The following is an 11192-nucleotide window of genomic DNA, read 5'->3' as shown; positions in this document are numbered from 1 at the left end:
AGGTGACCTTGGTTAAAACACATAGTGCCAAGAAGGTGAGCAAACATATTAAGAACAGTATGCCATATATGCCAGGTCCCTTGAAACAGCAAGGATGGACTGGCTCCCAGCAGCTTACAACTATAGCCTTTGGCTATAATTGTGCTGGGAGGGTTTTGCCCTCCAAGATAGGACTTGCATATGGCTTTGCCACAAGAGAACTGTGTCCTCTCATCAGTCCAAGGCTTGAATCTGTCCAAACGCTGTGGCTGCTCTCCACAGGAATACTCAAGCAGCTTCATGGAGAGGTCCATGTGGTACAGGACTAGAACCTTCTGCCAATAGTCAGCAAGGCACTGGGCTTTGCCCCCCTACCCGCACCCCAACCTTGTGAGTGAGCAATCATGCAAACAGATCCTCTGGCCCCAGTCAAGCCTGTAGGTGACCTCAGCCACCGCTGACGTCTTGGCTGTAACCTCAAGAGAGGTCTTGATCAACTCAGCTAAGCTGTTCCCTAATTTTTAACCCACAAAAATTTTGAGACAATAAATATTTGTTATTTTAAGCTGCCAGATATGGGGGTAATTTGTTATGCAGCAATAGATAACCAAATCAAGGACCTAGACCGTCAAGATCTGATCCTCCTACCTGTCCTTCCTAGGATGAGGGAAGGTTATTATTATTATCACTTTGGCCCCAGGAATAGCCTCTCCCCTCACAGATGAGGCCCCACCACCCATGCCCACTGCAGAGCTCATGAACACAGGTGAAGGGACCTTGTAGAAAACTGCCCTAGGTAGATTTAGCAAATAAAAATACAGGATGTCCAGTTAAATGTGACTTTTATATAAACAGAAAATAATTTACATCATATATATATTTATGTATATATGATATACACATATACATATATACATATATATACACATCATATATATACATTTATTTATATATATATATCTATCGTGTGTATGTGTGTGTATATATATATATATATATATCCTGTGTAATATTTGGTATATATACTAAACATGCTTATACTGAAAAAGTATTCATTATTTATCTGGAATTCAATTTAACTGGGCATCCTGTATTTTACCTGATAACCCTTTTACTAAGTCTCTGGAGTCACTGCTATTTCCACATCCACCTGGGAGTAGCCTTGGTCCCCATAAATCTTGTCTTCAGTTAAAAATATACCCACAAAAATTAAAAAATTAAAGGATAATAAAATAATATTATGAAAAAATAATAATATACCCTCAAGGGGCTCTAACTCACTGCCAAAACCCTGCTGAATCCTAAGGCCCTGAAGACTAGGGCACAATCCCCGCTCTCACGGAGCTGTCAAGTAGGGGAAGGAGATGTGCAACAAAATAAATTACAAGATTTGTAAAGTGCTGGGCCTCAGGGAGGCACTCAGCCTCAGCTATCAGCAACAGAAAAGCCAACCAAAAAGGCTTAAATAAAGGTTTTATTTCTCACACAAAACAAAAAGTTCAAAGTATGTCTACTGCTGGCTTTGGCTCAGTAGGTCAAGGGTGTCAGAGCCAAGACTTTTGTAATTTTCCTGGTTTTTCCCTCATGGCCGCAAGGTGGCTGCCACAGCTCCAGCCATCATATCGGTGTGCAAGACTGAATAAAGAGTGGAAGGCAAAGGTTTTCCAACCCTGCCTTCTGCAGTCGATTTGTTCATGTTTTATTGGTCAGAACTGAGTCACATGGCCACCTTTAATTGCAAGGGAGGCTGGACCATAGGATTATCACGAGTGGATTAGACCAGGCCCAATACGTTACTGAGTAAGGGAGATGAGGGGAAGGGTATTGGGCAGGCCCAGTTATGTCTGCCAGGTGCTCCAACAGAAATTCATATAAAGTGCTTTGCAAACTCATGCTCTACCTGAGGGATGGTGGTCAGGCTTCATGGAGGAGGTAGCCTCTGAGCTGAGGCTTGTGGAATCACCTGGCATTTGCCAAGAGGAAAAGGGACAAGAAAATTCCAGGCAGGGAGGACAGTGGTAACAACTGCATATTGGCCAGGGGATGGGTGGAGATACCAGTGATGCCAGATCATGAATGGCCTTGATGGCCATGCTAAGCAGCTTGTGCTTAACCGGGCAGCGAACATTTTTCTCTCATCTTACTGGCTTCTCAGCAGCATTGGACACATTTGGCCACCCCTCCTTTCTTGCTTTCTGCCATATACAACCCTCTGGTGTTCCCTTCCTGTGCTCCTGCTCAGGGTCCTTTGCAAACTCCTGCTCCTCTACGTGGCCACCAGAGTTTTGTGTTTAACCCCACACGGAACCATGTCCCTTTCTCCCATGGCACTTGCCACAGTGGTAATTAGATAGTTATCCGTGTGGCTGTTTGATTACATACTGTCTCTCCCTCTGCTAGCTTGTAAGCTGATTCTGTGCACCAGTCCCTGACACACAGCAGACCCTTCATAAAAATCTGCTGAATGAACTGATGAATAAAGGGCAACATGTGTGCATGGAGTGTGGGAATTGAAGGGGTGTGAGCTGGGAAGACCTGTGGCTTGTCTCCTTTTGTTCCAGTCACTCAGTTGGTTATGATAGGAGGGGGACAGAAATTGAGGATGAGATGCAGGCAGGTTCGATAGGGGAGACCAGATAGGATTCTGCTCCCAGGTCTTTGGTTCTGCCTCTGAGGACCACCGACTAGAACAGGGTGGGGCCCCATGAGGCAAAAAGAGATTTAATTCCAAATGATGTGTCTCATGTCTGGGTATCCCACTTCCTCTTTGCAAGGAGAGGATGGTAACACTAACACTCCCCCCAACACACACACACACACACACACACACACACACACACACACACTGGCCAGCTGGGGGAAAGGCAGCAGAGAGCGTGACACCATTGTTTTTGAGTGGACCCCCTTCCGGGGTACATGGCTCCCTCACTGCACCTGCTGATTCAGGATGGGCTCTACATTCCAGCTGTTTGTTGGCAGGAACATCCTTAGGGACCCAGCAATTATCAGGAAAGCCCTGAATAAGGGACCAGGGACCAGAGAAGGACAGCATCTTGCAGCTGTGCTTGCCCTGGAACAGTGATCCAGACCCTGAAGAGATAAGGTCTGTTGATCCCACTGCCTCCATCTCCTGCCCACCCTTTTAGAGCCCTCAGGGGACATGGCCTGCCAAGAATGAGACTCAGATTGAGGGTGGTAAGGGAGGAGATGAGTCAGGAAGCTCTGGAGTGGTTTCAGCGGTCGCCAACCGGTGGTCTGTGAGGTCCGAAAAGTTGGCAACCGATGGTTTTAGATGATAGAAAAGAGAAGCCTAGCTAGCATTTGGGAGGAATGTCTATTACATGAATGAGGCCTGGGTAGACTATAATCAGCCAAAGTCTGAGAGTTAATGGTCTTCTGGTCTCTACAGCTCATCACATTAGCCCTCTGTGGTACCCTTCCTCTGCTCACTCAGTGACAGAGCCCCCACCTGCCAAGGCAGGCTGTTCAGCCAGGCCCCACTCTGCCACCGCATGAGCCACGAGGTTCCCAGAGAAGCCGGCGGAGGTGGGCAGCATGATCTCCATCTTGAAGCTGAGGGAACTGGACTGAGAGGGCAAGGCCACACAGTAAAGCAGGCTCCTGACGCCCATGCCAGCGCTCCCTCCCTCTCCAATGCTCGGCCCTTCCTGTCAGCCCCTACCAACTCCCCCTCCTCCCAGCAGAAGACACACACACACACACACACACACACACACACACACACCACCAAGGTTTGTCTGCATAGGAGATCGAACCATCCAACACCAACAGTTCCCCAGTTCTCCCTGCCCCGTGCTGAAATCTGTCCCTTTGCCTTCCACAGCCACCTGAGGGGCATGTGGACCTTTCCCAGGAATTTTTTCCTTGTCTGTTTGTCTGTGTTCCCATCTGGTCACAGCTCCTGTCCACCCCAGAGAAAAGCATTGCTGGGCTCTCACTGCAGGGGAGGGTGGGGACAGGAGGAGCCAGGGACTCCCAACAGGGGCTCAGAAGACTGGGCATTGTCCTCCCCAGGCCTGCCTGTGGGCCTGTCACCAGACTGGGACCCGGCAGCAGTGGGTCTGCCTCAAGCCGGGCTTTAGTGTGTGGGTTCTTGACTTTGTGCAGGAAAGATTTCACAATAAGAGCCCAGGTGATTTTGAGGGTACGTTTATTAACGCTGCGGACAGTGACACACGGAAGGGCTTAGGGTAGAAGAAGCAACAGGAGAGAGACTAGATGGAGCTCTCTTTTCGCCCCCTAGAGATGTTATGGGAAAGAAGTGAGCCATGGCGGGGCTGCTGTCAGCTCACTGGAAAGTCAGAGAAAAGGGGCCTTGGAGACGGGTTTAGGGGGTTAGTCCAGGATGAGCTGCTGCTGCCCGCTGCTCTCATGGTTACAAATTTCATGGGGACCCTTAGAGTTTAGGAGAGAAAAACAAAGATGCAAGCCTGCGAGGGAAGAAAAGTGTGGACTTGCTCCAGAGGGAGAGCCCGTGCTGACACCGTTGTTTTGATGATTTGTATCTCTCTTCCTCAGGGGCTGGAATCTTAGGGGAGGGTTTCAGCAGAATATTCATCAGTTTCCCGGGTGTGCTGTTTAATATGCTGATGGATCAAAATGAGGGCAGAGGGGAGTTTGGGATCATTCTCTGGCCAGCTGCACTGCTTTACTTTTATCTTGAGTTTGCTTTCCGGCTCTGATTGTTTTGTGTGTGGCTAGTTCCCCTGACTTTACCTGCCCTTGGGTTTGGCTGGTACAAATGGCACTAATTGGGGCTCTGCTATCTATTTCTCTGACAAGGTGATTAAAGCTATTTATTCTCTCATTCGAGAGGAGAGTATAGTATAAACCATTTGCTCTCAAGTGTCCTTGATTAGGGAAGATAAGGTCTTGCGATTCACTAGCTCAGCACCTTTCAATATTTTTCATCTCATGACATATATCAATTACTAAAATTCTGTGGCACACCAAAAAATATATTTTTTGCCAATCTAACAAAAAAAAAATAGGCACAACGTTGACTCATTCACACCGGATGGCTATTGTTGTGTCCACTGTTGTCATTTTTTTGTTTGACAACCTAAGGGAAAAAAGGTCAGTGTCCCTGACTAAATAGTCAGGTATTGCATGTTTTAAAAATTCTTGCAGCACACCAGTTGAAAATCACTGCATTAGCTATCTGTGAATTAAATTGTTTGGCTTTATTTAATTCTTATTCTTGTGGGGGGGGGCGTAGAGAGAAAGAAGATGGGAGAAAGAGAAACATCCATTTGTTGTTCTAATTATTTATGCATCCATTGGTTGCTTCTTGTAGGGTGAGACCCAGATGTGACATGGGACATGCCTATACTGACCAGGGATCGAATGTGCAACCTTGGCATATCTGAACAATGCTCTAACCAACAGAGCTGTTTGGCCGGGGCCAGTTTGATTACTTTGTCTTAGGTTTCCCATTCCATTTGCCAAGAAATTTCCTTTCTTCTCACTGTCCTGCCTCACGCCCATGAATTGTGTTCCCAGCTGATCATGACACTTCATCACACTGTTGTAGTAAAATGGACCCTGGCTGTCCCCCAGCAGCTTGGCACAGTGGTCAGGGGCCAGAGCTGTGGTGTTCTGCCACCTGGCTTCAATCCTCACTTAATCGTATCACCTTCCGTAATAGATTTTGCTTCTCTGTTTTGCTGTATGAATATGATGATGATAGTAATTCCTACTTCACAGGATTGTTGTAATGATTAAATGAGTCATTTACCCAAGAAACACTTATTGAATGCCTGCTATGTGCCAGGACAGGGAAAACCAGAACTGTTCTGGGCACTGGGATTAAGGCTCTGATCTCATGGGACTCCCATTCAGTCCAAGTATACTGATGGCCTGCTGTAGTGCCAAAAGCCAGACATCTGGTGACATCTGGCCATTATCTACAGCCTTTGGATGCCACCAGCCAACAAAGGGGTGCATTTGGAGGAAGAACAGCAAGACAGGTGGGCCAAAGTGAAGTCTGGGTCTTTCCTACATGCTTCAACGACTCTTCCATCAACGCTCATCTGCAGGCTGCTGGGGAGAACAGCGTCAGATCTCACCCCTCGTTTTCTCACCCTTTCCTAGCTCCGGACTTTGCCTTTTAGGACTGGCAAGGAGGATGGGCCAGGCTCCCTAAGGCTGGAGAGCTTGAACTGTTACCTAATGCCACTGGGCTCCTCCCAGGGCCAGCAGCAACCTGAGCTCCAGTCCCCTTTTCCCTTTGTCCTCCACCTCCTTCCTGCAAACTGACTCCAGCCAGACCTTGGGTCTCAGGAAAGCCGAACCCTCCCCAGGTGCAGAAGCCACCAGGAAGGCCTGGCACCCTTGGAAAGGGAGGCGCCAGGGCCTGCAGGGAGGCCCAGGCTTCTGCCATCACGACTAGCATTGACTACAGAGACAAATTCGGCCTAAACATTCCAGAGGGCTTGTGGGACACCGAGAGGGACTGAGCCACATTGGAGAGGTGTGGGCAGAGGCCAACACAGGCCAGGGCAGGGCCAGGCAGCCTGCTCCCCAGCAGAAGGTCTCTGGGGGAATGGGATGCTGCTGGTGTGTGGGATTTGCCTTCACTCCCTGTGCAGCCTCAGGAAAGGCTTCTTTCCCTTCAGGACCAGAGGGTTCAAAGGGCCTTTCCAGTCATTCATCCGTGACTCTAGGCCAAACCAGCTTGTGAAGGGCTTTTCCACAGGAGAAACTCCTCGTAAGCAGTCCCTGTACCGTGTCGTCTGCTTCTTCAAGCTTATCCACCTGCTCCCATGTTAAACCCACACACAGCGATGCATCCACCCGTCACCTCCCGAGGCTGCCACTCTCATATACACACTCAACACTCCTCCATCCAATCCAGGGCTACTCCAGGGAGGAAGACTGATGGGGGTGCTGTTATTGGGACCTCCTGCCCTCTCCCCCAGGTCCCAGGAGAGGTTCTGCCCCCTCCTCTCCTCACTCTTTGCATCTCAGGTAAGGAGAAGGGAAACCAGATTAGCAGGATTTGACACCTGCAGCTCAGGCCAGCTGTCTTCTCTGATAGCACAGGAGGGACATGGGTTCGGTGCTGTCCCGGCACCATGGCCAAGATGGCAGAGAGCTTTCCTTCCCTTGACAGAGCCCTCGGGAAGTCAGGGCTCAGACAGCCTCCTCCTCTCTGTCTGCCCACTTCCTCAGACAGCAGAAAGGGGAAGAGTGTGGAGCAGGTGGGATCTGGGAGAGTAGGATACCTGGGCTCCGTCCTTCCATCTGGGGGGATGGTCTATGCCCTATCTCACCTCTAATGCCAGGTAACTTTTCCAAGCACCTGGAGCCCTGAGAGTAATAGAAGAAGGACCACACCCGGAAGTGTAGAACAACAAAAAACAACCGAGGGCTCAAGGGTTTTAGATTCCTTTTCCGCCAACCACAGGAACGCCCCTGGCTGAAAGCCCGTGACCGTAAGACGGTCCATCACATGGAAGGCCTGGAGACCTGCGAGAGCCAGCTCACCCCGCGGTAGAGATTTCAGGCCCCTGGAAGGGCCATCTCTGCTTGTCCCTAATCATCCAACCTCCTGGAGACCCTTGAGCCCTCGGTTCACAGGGGCAGCTCCAGCGGAGAGCTCAGTTTCAGCCTGGTTCTGTCACTAGGCAAATTTGTGTGGCTCCCTTCAGACCCCTGCCCCAAACAAGCAGGGAACCGCACAGTCTCTACCGCCCACAGGATCAAGTCCAAGTTCCTTAGGCTGGCCCTCAGGGCCTTCCCCACCATGGCGCCTGTCCTGTCCGCGTTCATGTCTTTGCACTGGCCCTGTGGACCCTTCCACACCTAAGTTCCTGGCGGGTCAGGAACACATTTGCCCTGGAATACGCTGTTCTTTCCTCCTGGAACACCCTTCTCTACATTCCACTCTGAGGGGGCTGCTCAGCCCTCCGGGCCGGTTCAGGGATCAGCTCCTCTGGGACCCACCCTGGGCCCTGCAGGGCTGACTGCGCCCTCTTCTGGGCTCTGCAGGGGGGGAGCAGGTGTCTCTTTTGGATCTGGTAATAATGTGGGGTCCATCTGCCTCACCAAATGGCACTGGGACCAGGCCTTGGTTGTTTTTATGGCCCCAGGCCCTGGAGTGAGGCCCAGGGTGCAGCAGGTGCTCAGTAAATATTTGATGAGAAGTGAATAAGTGAATTAATGAATAAATTAGTAAGTAAAAGGGTGAGGGTGGACATTGCCAGGGGTTAGGCTCCCAGGATCTATGTATGGCCCTTGACTCTGAGTTCCCTGTGGGCCAGGTGGATAGGTCACTGGGCTTATAGCAGTAAACTGAGCCTGGGTATGCCCCCCCTCCCACGCCCAAGCTGCCCACATGCAGTTTCCCAGGGTGATAAGTACTGATTGGGCAACAACTGTGTGCAACACCACATGCCATCTATCCCCCCACCCCCACCCCCCCGCCGCCGCAGCTATTTTGTTCTGTTCCTTGAACCTGCCCAGCCCATTCCCACTGGGCCCTCTACTCTTGTTCCTCTGTCCCCCTGGAATGCTCTTTGTTCTGATCCTCTCAGGGCTGCTCCTTGGATTCTTTCAGGTCTCAGCAAAAAACTCACCTCCTCAGGGAGGCCGTCCCTGATCTTAAGTTGCTGCTCTGTATTCTCATTAGCCTGTTTAATGCTCTGCCCCATGCTAACTCATATTTTTCTTGTTTATTTATTTGTCTGTTTGCCAATTGTCTATCCCTCCCTGACTCTTCCCACAACATACGCACACATTGTTAAGAAGGCAGCATTTTGCCGTAGCCGGTTTGGCTCAAGCAGCTGGTCGATGTTTCTCTCTCATCGATATTTCTAACTCTCTATCTCTCTCCTTTCCTCTCTGTAAGAAAAAATCAATAAAATATATTTTAAAAAAAAGAAGGCAGCATTTGGCTACCTTGTTCACTGCTGCATCCCAGCCCTGGAATAGCACCTGGCACATAGGAGCTGCTCAGTAGATGTTCAGTGAATGAGTATAAGTGAATGCCAGGCTTCTGGGACAAGGGTCCGAGCCAGACAGTCTTGTCCTCAAGTGCAGTAGTCAGACAGGTACCCAGAAAAGCCTAAAGGAAAGTGATACAATTTACCACAGTTGATAAAACCTTTCACTACCCACAGAAGCTGCATTGATCGCATATCACGCCAGATGCCTCTGTTCTTTAACGTTTGCAACCCCCCTATAGGTAGGAATTACTATTTCCACTCGCAAGTGAGGGAGCAGAAGCTAGGGAGGTATGCCTGCCTCCAGGTCAAACATGAGAAAGAAGCATGCTTTTAACCCCTCCCCTCTTTAACATCCTATATAGTAAAAGGCTAATATGCAAATAGACCAACAGCAGAACAACCGAACTATGATGTGCACTGACCACCAGGGGGCGTGTGCAGAACATGGCGGGTGTCAGCTGCAGTGGGATGGTGGAGCAGGTAAGCAGGGGTGCCAGACCAAGGCGGGGTGCCGGTCGCTGTCATAGGGCAAGCCTCTGGTGGTTACTGAAAGTTCTTTTCTCCCGCATGCCACAATCCCGCCCGGCGCTTGCACTTGCTGCCAGTGCCAGCCCCGCTCACACCTGCTGCCAGTGTCTGGTGCCGGCCCCGATTGCTTGGTGCTGTCAGCGGGTGTGAGCGGTGGCTGCTGGCCCTGATTGCCCCTGAGGGTTTCTCCACTTCCCCCTGCTCCTGAGGGGCGATTGGGGCAGCAGCTGACACTCGCACCTGCTGCTGGCACTGGCCCCAATCACTTTGCACCTTCAGCAGGTGCAAGCGGGGCCAGTGCCATCAGCATGTGGGAGCTGCCGTGGCGGTGGCTGCAGGAGTGCGGCTGCAGCAGACAGGTGACTGGGGGCCACAGCAGGAGGGGCCCGGCGGGGGCATTAAGGATGGGCCAAGACCCGCCCCTGTGTCTACTGCAGCCTTGCGGCCCACAGTTCCTTTCAAGGTGCACGAATTCCTGCACTAGGCCCCTAGTATATAATATTCCTCTGTGAGGCAGGCAGGATTCTTCCTTTTTACAACCAAGGACCTAATTCTCAGAAAAGCCAAGTGATCTGCCCTCTGAGGCAGGGAGAGGTTGCTGGAGACTTGGATGCCCACCTTTGCCTCTGATCAGAGCTCCTCCCTTGGGCTTCAGTCATCAATTCTGGCCCTCCTTAAAGGGCCCTCTGCAGGTCTCTCTCTCTCTCTCAGGCTCAGGCCTGGGGGGTGGGTGTGAGGGTGTGTATATTCTCCAGTCTGGGTTCTAGCACCATTCTTCTCCCCAATGCCTCAGGCCACCTCTGACTGCACAAAATCAAAGTGCCCTAAATGACACATCTACTCCCACAACCCTGCCTGCAGACCACCCCCTTCTTTCAACCTTCTTATTTCCAGCTGGGACTCCAGTCACCCAGGTTCAACATTTCATTTTTCTTCCACTTCCCTTCCTCTTTTTCCTCCCACTGAATGAGAACAGGATGTTGTAGAGCCAACCAGGTTGCTAGTGGAGAACTGGCGAGGGGTGGGATGGGAGAGCAGCGGGAAGGAGGTGAGGTGGGTGGCCTTGAGTGCCAGGCGCGCTGGCAGTGGGGAGCTCCCAGAGGTTCTGAGCAGGAGGACTATGTGCTGAATGTAGCCATCTGGGGAGCTGAACTTGCCTGTATTGGTTTCCTAGGGCTGCTGCAACAAGTACCACAAACTGGGTGGTTTAAAACAATAGAAATTTTCCCCACTGGTATGGTTCAGTGGTTGAGCCTCGATCTATGAACCAGGAGGTCACAGTTCGATACCTGGTTGGGGCACATGCCCGGTTGTGTGTTGATCCCCAGTGGGGGTTGAGGGGGTGCAGGAGGCAGCTGATCAATGATTCTCTCTCATCATTGATGTTTCTATATCTCTTTCCTTTCCTCTCTGAAATAAAAATATATTTTAAAAAATAGAAAATTATTCTCTTACAGTTCTGGAAGCTAGAAGTTCAAAATCAAAGTTTCAACAAGGTCATGCTTCCTTGGAGGAGTTCTCAGAGGAAAAAGAATCCTTCCTTCCCGCTTCCCAGCTTCTGGTGTCCTCTCAAAATCCAAAGACCCATCACTTCAATCTCTGCTTCTGTCTTCACCTGGCCATCTTCTCCCTGTGCATGTCTCCCTGTGCATGTCTCTGTGTCTTCACCTGGCCATCTTCTCCCTGTGCATTTCCTCCTGTGTCTTCACGTGGCCA

The sequence above is a fragment of the Myotis davidii genome, unplaced genomic scaffold (assembly GCF_000327345.1).
Source record: "Myotis davidii unplaced genomic scaffold, ASM32734v1 scaffold726, whole genome shotgun sequence".
Taxonomy (NCBI): Eukaryota; Metazoa; Chordata; class Mammalia; order Chiroptera; family Vespertilionidae; genus Myotis; species Myotis davidii.
Note: the sequence above shows the minus strand (reverse complement) of the source record.